General features: G+C 40.3%; 1 long non-coding RNA gene across 1 annotated transcript in view; it reads left to right on the forward strand.

The window, feature by feature from the left end:
- LOC140481021 (uncharacterized) overlaps positions 1 to 15,375 on the forward strand; it is a 29,741-nt gene extending 14,366 nt beyond the window's left edge. The window contains exon 3 of the long non-coding RNA XR_011961456.1: positions 15,310 to 15,375. This is a non-coding gene — a long non-coding RNA (uncharacterized lncRNA). The remainder of the gene's footprint in view (positions 1 to 15,309) is intronic.
- Positions 15,376 to 17,021: the final 1,646 nt, after the last annotated feature.

The raw sequence follows: 17,021 nt of genomic DNA on the forward strand, positions 1-17,021 counted from the left end.
ATTAAGACAAGATCTTCCTTTTGTTATACTATCTGGTAGTTTTTCTTGAACCAGTAGATGCTGTCAGCAAACGGAATACAATCTATCTAGTCACATGTTGCTTTTATAATAGCATAGTTTCCAGAAGATGTTTAAATCATATGCCAAAAGCAAAAGAAAGGTTTTTGGATTCTTAAATGTTCTCTACAGGTCTGTAGATGCACTGTGCTAAAATTGGCCTTGACACATGTTGCAAGTATGTCACACATCTTGATGTACTGGTGTAATATTTTAGATTAATATGTATCACTTGTGTTATACAAGTAAATTGAACACTTCTGTCATCATGATGTCATGTCTTTTCATTTACAATAACTGAAAATGCTGGAAATACACGACATATAATATCCTTGGAGATGTAAACAGAGTTAAAATTTTAAATCTGTGATTCATGGTCCAAGCTTGGAAATGTTACTGATGTAATAGGTTTACACGAACACAGGAACAGAAGCTGGTGATGGTAGGGGGCAGAGAAAGAGATAAGAATAAATCTTTGAGTTATGGCCCTCACAAAATATGCTTTTAGCTCAGTGGGATTTGTGGAGTGGGCAAACAAGGAATTGCCAGCCCACTTTCTTCCTCACTCTCCTGAAACACAGTGGCTCAGTGGGTTAGCACTGCTGCCTCACAGCATCAGGGTCCCAGGTTCGATTCTCAGCCTTTGGTGACTGTCTGTGTGGAGTTTGCACATTCTCCCTGTGTCTGCGTGGGTTTCCTCTGGGTACTCCGGTTTCCTCCCACAGTCCAAAGATGTTCAGGTCAGGTGAATTGGCTATAGTAAATTGCCCATAGTGTTAGGTGTATTAGTCAGAGGGAAATGGGTCTGGGTGGGTTACTCTTCAGAGAGTCGGTGTGGACTTGTTGGGCCAAAGGGCCTGTTTCTGCACTATAGGGAATCTAGGTAAAAGCAATGACTGCAGTTGCTGGAAACCGGAGTTTAGATTAGAGTGGTGCTGGAAAAGCACTGCAGTTCAGGCAGCATCCGAGGATTTTACTGCTCCTCAGATGCTGCCTGAGCTACTATAGGGAATCTAATCTAATCTAATTCTTATTATAGTGTTTATGGATGGACACTCAAATCAGCAGCCCCACCATTTTTAAACATATAATTAATTGTTAATTAAGCTTATTACCAGATTGACCTGCATTATACATTGCCAAAGCCTTAAAAGGGTTGGGATGAGCAGACCGCTTTTAGAAGTAATCTTTTGCAACAGCAACAAGGAAGTGGATACTGGGGTATAGAATTTCAGGATGTTCTTTGTGCATCCTCTCCTTCCTTCTTCCCCTGCCCCCCAACCAAGGCTTTCACCCCCTGTGTTTTTTCCCTCTGTGCCTTCAACGTTCTCCACCTGTAAAAAGCAAAATGCTGTGGATGCTGGAAATCTGAGACAAAAAGAGAAAATGCTGGGGAAGTTCAGCAGGACTGGCAGCATCTGTGGACAGAGAACAGGGTTAATATTTTGTGCGCGACTCTTCTTCAGATGTTGGATTTTCTTATTTACTTTACTCAGCAGGGGAGGATGGGCAAAGGGAATAAATTGGTCTGAAGAACACCTTTGGTCCTGAAACTTTAACTCTGCTTTCTCTCTGCAGATTTTGCTAGACCTGCTGAGTTTTATCCAGCAACTTCTGTTTTAGAACTGTGTAGAGGTCTGGTGTAAAAATTCAAAGGACATGTGAATGGTGGTGAAAAAGAAAAGTTGATGTCAAATGCATGGAGGGATGTGGAGAGAGATTGAGAGGGTGTACAAAAAAAAGCACAACATTTAGAATTTAGAATTCGGTTCATTGTCACATGTACACAAGTTACAAAGAAGAAGAATATAGTGAAAAAGTGTACAATGCCGCCAACACATGACACTATCTTAGATCCAACGTACCTAGGTGCAACCTTAAGTTCAAAAAATGAAGAAAAAGTTGCACTACACTACACATATGAGGAATATAAGTTTGGAAAATAAGAATAGAGCTAAAAAAAAGGACATTACAATCTTTCTATCAGGGCATCATGCGATTTCTGGTGGAATGGAATTTAATATGAGGTCTAGAGGTTGTCAGGTGCCTAAGAGGAAGCTGGGCTGTTATTCCTGTCCTCACACTGTTCTTCAGTGGAATATTGCAGCAGATCCACATTGTCTTGGGAGCAAGGTGGTATACTTAAATGGCATGCAACTGGGAGGTGTTCTGTAAAGCAGTTCTTCAGCAGTCTGCAAGTCATCTCACCAATGGAAAGGAGACTGCATTGTGAGTAGCGAATGTAGTAGACTGGACTGACAGAAGTACGAGTCAAATGCCGCTTCACCTTGAAGATGGATTTGTAGTCTTAAGCAGTAAGGAGGGATGAGATGATTGGGCAGATGTTACGCCTTCTGTGATTGCATGTGAAGGTACCATGGGGTTGCAAGTAAGCATTAGAAGTTTTGGAGAAGTGGACCAGGGTGCCACAGAGGAAATGGTGCCTGCAGAATGTTTAGAGTGGGGAAGATGTGTACCGTGGTGGTATCCTTCTGCAAGTGGCCTCTTTGCCCCTTCTCAAGGATACCCAAGCCCTCCCCAAGCCTGGGGCCTACCTGGTCCTGGCATTCATCAACAATCTTGCTGGCTATATATACAATCCCAGTAGAGCCCATTATCAAACCTTGGCAATGCTGGGACAACCAGAACCATTGGTCAACTTGATTGTCCAGCAGTGCTCAAGTGGGACATCTTCACACTGACAAGTAGAAGTCTCACTCCCAGCATGTTCTTGCAATCAAAGGACTTCTTTCAGGCCTGTTAGCTGCTAGCTAATGCTTGCACTGTAGGAGGTAAGCAATATACCCCTTCATGAGCTTCAGCTGTTGGAGCCAATGCATCAGTTAACAGTTCATCTTAGCCAAAAATTTACAGAAGTTGTCAGCTCTTAGTTAGTGACAAATATGTGTAATTCTTTCATATCGTTAAGGATTTGAAATTGAGAGCTTGATAGTGTATTGTTAAGAGAGTTAGATAAATACTTAATATCATCAATGAAATCCTTTATCTGCAGTTCTAAGTAAATTTTTGTACATTTTATTCATGAGTAAAGACACTTAGGCCTCAACACCAGCTATCACTGATTATATTTTACTGGTGTAGTCCTCCTGCACTTAATATTTACATAAAAGTTGTATTATTTAAAAAAAAACTGTGAAAGCTGTAAATCAGAAATTAAAACAGAAATTGCTGGAAAACTCAGGAGGTCTGGCAGCATCTGTGGATAGAAAGCAGAGTTAACGTTTCTGGTCATAGCATAAAAACAGAACCCCAGTGACCCTTCTTCAGAACTGACTGTGACTAGGAAAAGGTGGATCTACAAGCTGAAGATGGGGTGGGAAAAGGGAAAACAAATAAACAATAGGGATTGCAAAAAGGACATGGGCGATGGTGCTCAGGCCCTAAAATTATTGAATACAATATTGAGTCTTGAAGGCTGCAGGGTCCCCAAACAGAAAATGAAAAGTTGTTCTTCCAGCTTGCATTGAGATTTGATGAAAATTATGTCTGCATAATGGAGAATAGATTGAAAAATTAAATGCAACTTTTGCCAACTCACTTGCTGTCTTTCTGAAATCCTCTAATGGCAAACTCTAACTTCTACATTAGCCAAAAATGTGGACATTTCATAAACACAACATTAGTTGGTCTAAAAGATAGGCAAGTTTTATGAGTGTCAATAGAATTAATGTTGCAATTGTCTGATTAATTAACAAAAACTGAAGAAGGGATATATTTAACCCAAAGTTTAAAATGCTAACTATTTCCCTGTCCACAGGTGTTGCCAAACCTGCTGAGCTTTTCTATGACTCTTTGATTTTATTTTAATGTTTCCAGTTTCCACAGTATTGTGTTTTTATTATGTCAGATTGAGTACTTTGAAACTAAAATTGAAGCAGTCCGCTGGAGGATAGACAGCTAAAAGGGAATGTCAAGGATTTTCCCAAATATTGAGCAAACAAATGACTACATTAAATTAGTGGATTTCAGTATCAGTACTGGTTGACGTGACACCTAAAAGGTGACACAATCCTGGCTGTCTCCATACGTACTTCACCTATTGGCATTAAATTCTCAGAGACCATGTCTAGTAAAGTTACCAATTTTATTTAATGATAGAACAAAGTCAAATTTCATTTTCTTCTTAAAAGATGAATTCTGGGCCAGCAAAACTTCTGTAATGAAAGAAAAAATGCAGTTTCATCTGTACAATGATAATACAAAAATGATGAGTTATAGAATCCCTACAGTGTGGAAACAGGCTCTTCAGCTCAACAAGTCTACATTAACTCTTTAAAGGATAACCCACACAGACTCATTCCCCTACCCTAGGTTTCCCCCTGACTGATGCACCCAACCTACACATCCCTGAGAGCTATGGGCAATTTAGCATAGCCAACTTATCTAACCTGCACATTTTGGATTGTGGGAGGAAACCTGAGCACCCAAAGGAAACCCACGCAGACATGGGGAGAATGTGCAAACTCCACACAGAAAATGCCCTTAGCTCGAATCAAACCTGAGTCCCTGATGCTGTGAGGCAGCAGTGCTAACCACTAAGCCGCTGTGCCACCACACCATTAAGTGTGCAGGAATTAAGAGCTACATTATTAGATTACAGCAACCAGTTTAGATGGGTCAGATAAGAAAGGTAATAGTGGGAGGTTGCAATTTATATTTCCACATACTTCAGCCAACCACAATGAACTAGACAAATAAGTGCATTTTAAAGTATTCTTGAGAACCTTTAATCGTTGGACACCTTATGGTGGATTTTCTGATCTATACTTGTGGAAGCCCAACAAATTTTGGGTAATTGATTGGTAAATAATGAAGATAATAGAAGCCAATGTTCACCTGTGACTACATGGATTTGACAAGAAGTAAGTGCATTATATCAGCAATCCTTGAGTAAATACCATATAGACTTGAGTAAGAGTCATTTTTTTGACTGCTTTTTAAGGTTAAATGTATGGGGTCGACTATTACATGGATACTACTTTGGAATGGCTGAAATTCATGCCCAGCAAAATTCATAACCTATCATTAGCAGAAGCCCAATTATTCTCTTCACAAATAAAGAAGAAAAAAGTATTACGGTAATTCCGAAAACCCAGAGTGGAGTATGACGGCCCATGAGTCATAGCACTGACTCATAGATGTTGATCTGTTATCTGTGAAGAACCAGAGTCGACTTTTACATGGGATATATGGAAAATTCAAGATTGTTTGGCCAAAAATAGAGGGTCGACTTGTACATGAGATTGACTATTACGTGAGTAGATATAGTAAGCCCTGAACATATTGGAATTTCTGTGCTTAATGGTCAGGCACCACTAGCAAGTAAAGTCCTGTAGTCTATTGGGAACCATCCACTTCCACTGAACCAGAATCCCTATATTGAAATCTCACCCAAGGACTTGCTTGCTAAGGGAGACATGTTCAGAATGTTGCCAAACAGGTATCTACTAATCCTTCCAGTACAAATGGTAAAAGCGAGAGATTCCCAGTGAGCCTTGTCACAGAAAGAAACTTGAAGCATTCACCATCATTATTCAGAGCTCCAAGCTACAATGTGCTTGTAAATGTGCAAGTTGCCATAACAACTCAGACTCACTGCATTAAACTTAATACACTGCCACAGCAAAAGCTTGCATATTGAGGCTTTGCTATGAGCCCAGACCAATAAAACACTTGGTCATTGGGGGGCTCAGTTGTTGAAATAAACAGTAAATTATTGGCTTTAACTTAATGACATCTTTAAGTGGTTGGTATAGATTGTTGTTGTGTTATTTCTTATGTTAATGTCTCAATGGTAATTTGTACCACATAAAGAGATATAGAGTGTTTGAAGCCTCAATTTGTGTTACTTTAATGGTCTGTCTGGTTGACACCTTTATAAGGCTGAGAAACAGCAGTTTACTTTTGAAACAAAATTTGGAATTTTTTTTTATTCTTTCAGCAGTTCTATACATACATTGTTATTATACAGTTCATTGTTTATCTAGAAGCAATTCCTGGGCAAGTGATGACTGAAGAGATATGAGTTGGCATTGAGTATGCATGAAGAGCATAATGAGCTGTCAGAGGGGTCATAAACTGGCAATAAATTGGCATTGGGCAGGTTTTTGGGATCAAGGGTAAAACCATTTTGAACATACCTTTCACAAAGTACTTAAATCTGAATCATGGTATATGATTCCTCTGAGGACTTAGCAAAAAGGTCATCCAACTCCATTAAATGTGTGGTAGGCTAGAAGAGGCTGACTCCCTGCAATGGATCTTGCCCAGTTGGGAATGTCTAACCCTAATCCTAAAATCCTAATCTGAACTCTAACCCTATTACCCACACTTTATACCACACCAAAAAATATTAAGGACAACAGAAATGAAGGCAAGAATTCTATAAGCTAGCCTTGTCCACCATTCTTACATTTTATTCTGGAATGTTCAAACTTTGTAAAAATCCATGTGCATTTATTTCTTAATCAAACCACAAATCTCTCAATCATTTTTTAAAACAGATATCTCAAGTCCTGATATGTTTGAAGACTTCTATACATTCAACACTAATTTTCTATGTTCCTGCTCCCTGTTCAAATTTATATCATTTTGTTCATATTGTCTTTCCTTTTTCTTCCTGCCAATACATTTGAGTTGAAACTGGTATGTTTATTTTTGTAGCAATTACTCATGTCATTCAATTATTATAATGAACCTGCCGGCTATTTCATCTTGAACTTTTTGATGCCTGTTAAAACCACAATCAGAAAAGTGTCAAGTACACAAAATGGGAGTGATCAATCATAGAGTCATAGAGATGTACAGCATGGAAACAGACCCTTCGGTCGAACCCGTCCATGCCGACCAGATATCCCAACCCAATCTAGTGCCACCTGCCAGCACCTGGCCCATATCCCTTGAAACCCTTCCTATTCATATACCCATCCAAATGCCTCTTAAATGTTGCAATTGTACCAGCCTCCACCACATCCTCTGGCAGCTCATTCCATACACGTACCATCCTCTGTGTGAAACAGTTGCCCCTTAGGTCTCTTTTATATTTTTCCCCTCTCACCCTAAACCTATGCCCTCTAGTACTAGACTCCCCCACCCCAGGGAAAGGACTTTGCCTATTTACCCTATCCATGCCCCTCATAATTTTGTAAATCTCTATAAGGTTACCCCTCAGCCTTTGACGTTCCAGGGAAAACAGCCCCAGCCAGTTCAGCGTCTCCCTGTAGCTTAGATCCTCCAACCCTGGCAACATCCTTGTAAATCTTTTCTGAACCATTTCAAGTTTCACAACATCTTTCTGATAGGAAGGAGCCCAGAATTGCATGCAATATTCCAACAGTGGCCTAACCAATGTCCTGTACAGCCGCAACACGACCTCCCAACTCCTGTACTCAATACTCTGACTGATAAAGGAAAGCATAGCAAATGCCTTCTTCACTATCCTATCTAACTGCATCATCCACTAAATCACATATGGGCACTTTAATGGATCCTAAGAAAACTTGAACCCTGATTTCTTTCATTAGCTCGTGGGATGTGACATTTCTGGCTGGGCCCTTAATGTAGTGATGAGCTGTCTTTCTTGAACCACTGCAGTCTATGCAATGTAGGCAGATGCACAATGCTGTTAGGGAAGGAATTCCAGAATATTGACCCAACAGTAGTGAAGGATAAATTATATATATCCAATGTCAGAATAATAAGTGGTTTGAGTGAATTTACAGGTGGTGTTGGTGTTCCCAGGTGCTTGTGCCTGTGTTCTTCTGGATGGAAGTGTTTGTGGATTTGGAAGGTACTGTCAAAGGAACTTTGGTCAATTTCTGCAGTTCATCTTGCAGATGGTATAAACTGTAGCTCCAGAATATCAATGGTATAAAGAGTGGATGATTGTGGATGTGGTGACACTCAAGCAGGTTCCTTCGTCCTGGATGATATACAACTTCATAAGTGATGATGGAGCTGCACTGATCCAGGCAAGTGGGGAGTATTCCATCGCACTTCTGAATTGTGCTTTATGTGGACAGGCTTTGGATAGTCAGCAGATTTGTTGCCTTCTGCAGCATTCCTAGCCTCTTCCCTGCTCTTATAGCCACTGTATTAATATGCCAAAATCACATTCAGGTTCTGGTCAAAGGTAACCTCCAGGACATTGATAGTGGGAGGTTCAGATGTTGATGCCATTGAATGGCATGGTGAGGTGAGCTGATCATTTCCTGACAGTTCTGTGGCACAAATCTTACTTACCACCCATAGCCTGAATATGTCCATGTCAGCTGCATTTGGACATAAGTTGATTCAGTTTCTTGGGATCCATAAATACTGCTGAGCAATGTACAATTATAAGCAACCATCCTCACTTCTGACCTTATTATGGAGGGAAGGTCATTAATGAAGCAGCTGAAAGATAGTAGGGCTGAGAACATAACCCTCAGAAACTCCTGCAGGGATATCCGGAATCTGAGATGACTGAGTCCCAACAATCACAACCATCTTACCATGTGCCAGGTATGACTCCAACTAGTAGATCGTTTTCCTGCTGATTGGTTTTGACTCCAGTTGTGTTAGTGCCCCTTGATGCCACACTTGGTCACATTAGGTCTTGACGTCAAGGGCAATCACTCTGACCTCACCTCTGGAATTCATGGTTGTATATGATTGAATTAAGGCTGTAATGAGGTCAGGAGTTGAGTGGACCTGGTGGAACCCAAACTGGGCATCACTGAGCAGGTTATTGCTGAGCAGGTGCTGCTTAATAGCACTGTTAATGATATTGATGAGCAAGAGTAGGCTGATGGTGAGGTAATTGACCGTGTCGGGTTTGTCCTGCTTTTTGTGTAAACAAATAGCTGGACAACTTTCCACATTATCACCTAGGTTCTCAGGTTGTAGATGTGCTAGATCAGATTAATAAGAGGTGTGGCGAGTTTCGGAGCACAAATCTTAAGTGTTATTGCAGGAATGTTGTCAGGGCCCATAGCCTTTGTCGTATTTGATGCCTCCAAAGATTTCTTGATATCATATGGAATGCATTAAATTGTCTGAAAACTGTGATGGAGGGGATCTCTGGAGGAGACGAAGGTGGAATATTCCTCTTATTTTTTGAAAAATCTGATCAATCAAAGAATAAAGTAACTCCCTACAATGAAATTTTAATATACAACAATTCTTACCAACAACTGAGGGAAAAATCAGACTTAAAATGCTGATGCCTTCTCATCTTGATATTCAAAATGCAAATATACCCAAAGGCTTAATGAGTCAACAGTTACTGCATAATGAACAGGAGAACTATTCTTTGTATTTTGACATGGCATATGATTCATTACCATTAGTAGCTGGGACTGGATGTTTTTCAACAATTTATAATAATAATTACATTTCGTTTGCTGACCATTAAGCCTCCAGCAGTGCAGCAAGATTAACAACGAGGCTGTTTAAGGGCTGTGATGCATTTTGTAGTCACAAGTTAAAACAGAATATTTTAACGTCTCATAACTCCTGCGTAGAGTTTCCTTTAGAGTACTGCATTCTAAGCACTTATTTTCAAAAAAACAGTAACATTGAAGGAATTCAAAGAGAAAGTCAAGGATATTTGCAAAACTTAAGACAAGTTACTGAAATAGTCTTAATTTCTTTGGAAAAAGGAGAAAAAGCAATCAATTTATTAAAGAGTTGACAGGGAGGAACATATAGATACAGGTGAAGACTTACCATGGTGATTTTCTCGATTGCAGGATGAAGGAAAGAAGTCATCTCTTTATCAGAGACATGGCTTTGGTCGTGAGACAGTCATTAGTTTTCCAATCCCAGTCACTACAAAAGGCTGGGGGTGAGTGTACGTGAACCACTGCACCTCACGCAATAAAAGTTTCCCACAATATTGTTACACAGAGTGCCAGGATTTTAATGCAAGGGATGAAGCACAGCAATGCACATCCTGTTATGTGTGACTTCATTGGGAGTTGATGTAATGTGGCACGCCCTATGCTTGTAATTGTACTCGATAGAACATCGTTATTTGAGAGGTATTATTCACAGACTTGTCCTGTACTATATATTGTAGCCATGGTTTGCCAATGGTGGAGACTGGAGAGTTTGAGCTATAAAGAGAGTGGTTAGCACTGCTGCCTTACAGCACCAGGGTCCCAGGTTTGATTCCAGCCTCGGGTGACAGTCTATGTGGAGTTTGCACATTCTCCTCGTGTCTGCCTGAATTTCCTCTGGGTGGTCCGGTTTCCTCCCACAGCCAAAAGATGTGCAGGTCAGGTGAATTGGCCATGCTAAATTTCCCACATTGTTCGGTGCATTAGTCAGAGGGAAATGGGTCTGGGTGAGTTACTCTTCAGAGGGTCAGTGTGGACTTGTTGCCAAAGGGCCTGTTTCCACACTGTAGGGAATCTAATCTAATATCTGCTTTTCCATCTCCCTCTGACTATTGGGAGGCCTAAAGTATAATCCCAGTGATCATCTCTTTTCATTTCTGAGCTCTAACCAGATGGCCTTATCTGAAGATCCCTCTTGGACATTCTCCCTCTTTACTACTGTTATGGTTTCCTTTATTAATAATGTAATGCCGCACCTCTCTTACATCTGATCCCACCATGTGCCTGAAACCTCTATACCTGGAATGTTGAGCTGTCAGTCTTGCCCATCCAGCAACCATTTCTCGGTGATTCCAACAATATTATAGTCTCACATGCTGGTCAATGTTCTAAGTTCAGCTGCCTGACCTGTCAAGCGCCTTGCATTAAAATAAATGCAATCCAGCTTAGAGTCATAGTATCATATAACATGGAAACAGATCCTTCAATCTAACTTGCCCATGTTGACCAGATTTCCTAAACTAAGCTAATCCCAATTTTCTGCATTTGGTCCATATCTTCCAAACATTTCTTATTCTGAATCTGTCTAAACGTCTTTAAGTGTTGGAATAGTACTTGCATCTTTAATTTCTTCTGACAATTCATTCCATAAATGCACTACCCTCTACCTGAAAGTTTTGCCCCTCCAGTATCTGTTAAATCTTTCCCCTCTCACCTTAAATCTATACCCTCTAGTTTTGAACTTCCCTACCTTGGGAAAAGACATTGCTATTCATTTTACTTAGGCCTGTCATGATTTTATAAATCTCTATGATATTACTCCTCAGCGTACTATGCTCTTGAGAAAAAGTTCCAGCTTGTCCAATCTCTCCTTATAGCTCAAACTCTCCAGTCTTGGTAGCATCCTTGCACTCCTCTCCAGTCTTAGTAATATCCTTTTCTGTACCTTTTCCAGTTTAATAACGTCTTTCCTATAGCATGGCGACCAGATTTGCACACAGTACTCCAAAAGTGACCTCACCATTGTGCCATATCTGCTTATGTCTTCTCTGCTTTCTCGACTCTCCTAGCATTCTTTCTATATCTAATTTGGCTTTGCTTGTAACTTTGCACCTTGTCTGTGCCCCATTCCCCTTGCCAAATCATCTTAAGATCTCCACAACAGCATATGGAATTTTTTCATCAAAGATATTGAATCCATTGCAGTTTAGGAGCCACCCATCCCTGACTGGAATCTCATGTCAGGAATGCAGAGCTCTTTTATTAAGAGAAAAGGAATTCCATAACATTCTTCATGAGCCTGCCACCCCTCAGAAAATCCAGCCCATTATACGTGCTGGAACCAAATAGTTCACAGTGAAATCCCACAGAGTAATGAATGCTGTACCTTTTATTTGCTTTTTGATGCTGCTTGAGGGATAAATATTGTGTGAATCTTTGAGAGAAACTCTTTGAATAATAGTTACCTGGAACCATTTATGTTTAGCTAAGTGAAGTGATCAGATGTCAGCTTCACATCTTGAAAAACAGCTGTGATATGTGGTAGGAGTTTTAACATTGCAAAGTCACCATGGTCCTATTCTCTCATTAGAGAGAGCCAACTGTTCATAAGTTTACTAGACCTCAGGCAAAGAGAGAGGTTGAGAACTTTGTGGTAACCTCAGCCAGTACAAGAATTGAACTGACACTATTGGTATCACTGTACTTCACAAACCAGTTGTTTAGCCAAATGAGTTAACTCAACACAGAGTGCTAATGATTTGATGGATGGCAAGTAAAAAGTGCCTCCGTGCAATAGTTTTGTGTACTTGCTATAAAGAAACTACCAAGTCAGAACACCCTCTTTGAATTCTACATATTTGAAAGAGTTGCCCCAAACAGTGAGAAAAAGTATAGCTCAGTACAACTTTGCAATCTTCCCACAAAGTACATGAGATGATGTACTGTAATATGTCAGTATTCTGTCAACCACTAAGACAATTTGGTGCAAAATAAAAAAGAAGTTTTTGATTTGAAAAAAAAAATCTAAAACAGTTTACCAGTGACTTATTCCAAGTAAAGATTCACTCCTGTAGAACTTGGAATGATCCCTGAGGGCTGCATCGCCCCCCTAAAATGCTCCCATTACTTTCAACTGGAGGGCACGGCATAATTGACTGCTTGGTGGGAGTCAGTGTGAAAATGGAGATGTTCATTCTGCCAGTTTCTTTTTAATCAATTGGCTAATTATGGAAATGAGTGGGTATTGGGAGGGTATTGGGTGGACCTGAAAGATGAGAAAGGAGTGGTAATTGGTGAAGGGAAGTGGACGTGTGAGTTGCTAGTGAAGGGAAGATGAAATGGTAGGAGTTTTGTGAAGGGGAGGAGATGCAAATGTTGTTGAGGGAGGGGAAGATTTGGGAGGTATAGATGGGAGCATGTTCAACTCCTTTCACTTCTGCTGCTAGGAATGAAATACCCTCACCATCCCCACATCTGCTCAACAACTGATGGTGTCTCCGCCCCATTCAACAACTCTGGGACCTCCATGAAATTTAATCAAGAGTCAGACATTATCTGAAGCATGAAAATGTGGGTCAAGTCAGAAGTAAATTTGGGAAGAATGCATGCCACAGCATGACATGCAACAACTTCTGCATTCTTCCAATGGGTCTCTACAACTGCTTGATTGCAGCAAGACTGCAACTGGGTACAAATTCTAGCTGGAACTTTGATTTGGAGGAGCCAGTGCTGGACTGGGGTGGACAAACTTAAACATCGCAAAACACCAGGTTATAGTCCAACAGGTTTATTTGGAAGCACTAACTTTCAAAGCGCTGCTTCTTCATCAGGTGGTTGAGGTGGAAGAAGCAGCATTTCAAAAGCTAATGCTTCCAAATCAACCTGTTGGACTATAACCTGATGTTGGCTGAAAATGTGTTGCTGGAAAAGCGCAGCAGGTCAGGCAGCATCCAAGGAACAGGAGAATCGACGTTTCGGGCATCAGCCCTTCTTCATTCCTGAAGAAGGGCTGATGCCCGAAACGTCGATTCTCCTGTTCCTTGGATGCTGCCTGACCTGCTGCGCTTTTCCAGCAACACATTTCAGCTCTGATCTCCAGCATCTGCAGTCCTCACTTTCTCCTATAACCTGATGTTGTATAGTTTTTAGCTGGAACATGTAACTAAAACTCAGGCATGCTAACTATTGACAGGGATTTATTTACAATAGCTTTGAGAATGACAAATTATGAAATGCATGTTGTTGTGCTAAATGGATACATATGATGTATCATTGCATGACCATTTCGTTGGCATTGTCAAAGCATTTAACACTTACAGCATTTCAGTGCTCCATCTCTGAGAGAAGCAATTGATCAGCTACATGTTGAAGCCACGTTCCCCTCCTCTCAGTCCTGAGAAACTCAATGATCCCTAGTTTGCAAACTATTGAAGGAATGAACATTGTGGTGCACAGGCAGGAGGAAACTGGAGATCCTCACTCAATGAGAATTAATAATATTCTTCCCATGCTCATTCTTTGCTTCCATTTACTCCTTTATTTAGTCTCAATCAGGCATACTCTAAATCAGTACTTAAATAGCACAAAATAGATGATACAATTCATCACTTGAAATTACAAATGTATGCTCAATGATCACATCTATCTTTGTTGTTAAGATGGTCAAACATCAGGGATGCTGTCACAGAGTGAGCACTCTATCTTATTTGTTTGTCTCCACTAAAGCCAAGGCTGACCCGAAAGAGGCTTTAAACTTTTGACAGTTTTTATGACTACACCATCAAAAATCATGTTCTCGTTTCTGCAACAGTCCTGAACCAGCACCCATAAATAAAAAGGAAACCTTTCATTTAGTCAATAGAAATTCAGTAGAAGCTTCTTAAACCTGGGAGTGATTAGAATGAGGAACTCACTACCACATCATAAGGCAAATAGTGTACATACATTTGAGGAAAAGTTATCTATGCACGTGAGGGAGAAAAGAAAAAAATGATCTGTTGATATGGTTAGATGAAAATGGGTTGGAGGAGGTTTGTGTAGATCATCAATACCATCATAGTTGGACCAAAAGGAGTGTTTTGCATTTTGTGAATTCTCTATAATTCTATGAAGTTTTGTTTTTGCGTTGTTCATGAACTAATCTTTAATTCTGAAATCATAAAAAAATGCAGCATGTCATGATAATCTGCTTTGCTCAATTCATGTTGAAAGCCTTAATAGTGAAAGTCACCTGTGGATAGAAGTTATGAGTTGATGGAGGGTTGCTAAGTTAAGCGCTCAGTGTGAGTACAGAGGAGCAAGTTGAGATGGCAATGAGATGATAGGTACTTATTGTTAGGGTAGCTGTGCAAGTACATCTTTAGCTTAAAAGCCCATAGATCTGAAGACCTGCTTAATAAAGAAGGCTGTTATCAAAGTTACCTTTTATAGCTGCATGCAATGGCAATTACTGTAGAGAAGTTCAGGTTCTTGCAACATAGCTGGAATGCTTTCCACTGAGGAACATAAAGCAAAACCTTGAGGATCTTCATAGAGATCAGTTTTAAAAGCACTGAGCACTTTGGGAAGGCCTAATATTTTAGAAACTCCTTCCTACTCAGCATGGTAGGATTTCTTTAAATTCATTCCATAATATCATTGTAATAGATAAATTAATAGCTAAAGTTACAAGAGCCATGTGGAGAATTGCTGAAAATGGTGTCTGGTTAGAGACAGGCCACATATCACATTTGACTATTTTCATCTGCTACCATTGTCTGAGAAAATGGGAAACATCACAGAGGTTGATTTATATATTGCTATGTTCTTAAAGAAGCGTTTCCAGTCTTCAATGTCACTTTATATGCCAATCTGGCATAAAATCATCTGATACTGCTTGATGCTATTTTCTATCCTTCTTCCTATTTCCAAGTCCACCAGAAGTCTCAGGCCAAGCAGAACTAAACAACAATGGAGAAAGTGACGCACCTTGAAGATGAAATTTCACCCGCTCAGTGTGAGTTAAAGAGATCTGCTTTGATTAATCACCAAACACAGAAAGTACCATGTAATTGAAGGTTAGTACAATGTTCCAGAGAGCAGCTAATATCCTGGTCCTGTTACTAAAGGTAAAGAATTATGGGGTGAGCACAATAAGGAAGGATAATTTCTCTGTGCTGGTAATCACTCAGTCATTTTGACATCCCGCCAGGAAACACCCACAGCATGTTGGGTGTTGAAAAGGAATCCACTGCAAACTTGCGTTGGGCTCTTCTGTGATATTGAGATGGTCCTCCTATTTCCTGGATGGTCCATTTCAAGACATCTACTGACTGTGTAAGGACTGGACTGTCACTTTCATCAGATACCTAACTCCTTCCCACTTGAGACAGCAAGATGAGAATCAATGTTATTTAATCAGAGAATTATTATTTAGGTAAGCGATGAAATGTTCCAGTATAATTCAATCTGGGATACTTGACATTTTGAAACACTTTGCTTAAATTGTGCAAAATGGCAATTATACATTTATCAGAGAGCAAGTACAGAAAACAAAAAAGAAAAGTCATTATACTCAATGTCAGTTTCACGGGATTCCCAAGTGGTCAATTTGTTAACACAAGCTTACAGAATGCATGACCTTCACCTTAAGTCAGTATAATTAAGAACAATGGGGTAGATATTCCATGAGTCAAGGTTAGGGTGGTGCTGGAAAAGCACAGTAGGTCAGGCAGCATCCGAGGAGCAGGAAAATCAATGATTCGGGCAAAAGCCCTTCATCAGGAATCCTGATTTGCCCAAAACATCGATTTTCCTGCTCATCGAATGCTGCCTGACCTGCTGTGCTTTTCCAGCAGCACTCTAATCTTGACTCTAATCTCCAACATCTGCAGTACCCACCTCTGCCTAGATATTCCATGAACCATCCAGCGCACTCTTCTATACCAATCACCCCTCCCCAAAAGACAATGGGTAATGTACTATGGAAGAAGAAAGCATCATACTAAAATCATGTCCTGGTATTCCCAACAGTTTTCCATAGATTCTTATTCAGGATAGAATCCCTTTCTATTCTAGTCATGTACTTCCTGTCTCTGAGGGTGCATGACTTGCTGTAGAGGATGTCAGGCTGGGGGTTTTCTCATCTCTGCCTTGGAAATGTGTTGGACGTTGAGGTAGGGGTGATGGGGGAGAGATGGTTGAAATATACCTGGCAAGAATCGACAACTGGCAGAATTGAGGTTTCCTTTGAGCTTTAGACTTGGAATGTGAACTGTACGTGAAGGATTTTTTCTAAGTGTTTTTAAACAGGATATTTTATGAAATATGTGAGACGGTGGGAGGAAAGAATGAGGTAGTCTCCTATATGTAATCCATAATGTAAGCCATACTTGGGTGCTTGAGATTGCTGACACAGGTACTTGACCTAATTATTTAACCTACCATGACGCCACATTCTTTAGGGGAAATCAGAAGTTCAGAACACCAGTTCTAGGTCTGGAGAGACAGCGTTGCTGATTTCTGCACCATGTAGTTTGAGTGCAGTTTAGAAGTCTATTATGTTACAAAGTTTGCAGCAGCGTGTAGCAATACCATGGAATGATCACAGGTGACCTCTGAAAGGAATGACTGCTTGTCGCTCAT

The sequence above is a fragment of the Chiloscyllium punctatum genome, chromosome 9 (assembly GCF_047496795.1).
Source record: "Chiloscyllium punctatum isolate Juve2018m chromosome 9, sChiPun1.3, whole genome shotgun sequence".
Lineage (NCBI taxonomy): Eukaryota > Metazoa > Chordata > Chondrichthyes > Orectolobiformes > Hemiscylliidae > Chiloscyllium > Chiloscyllium punctatum.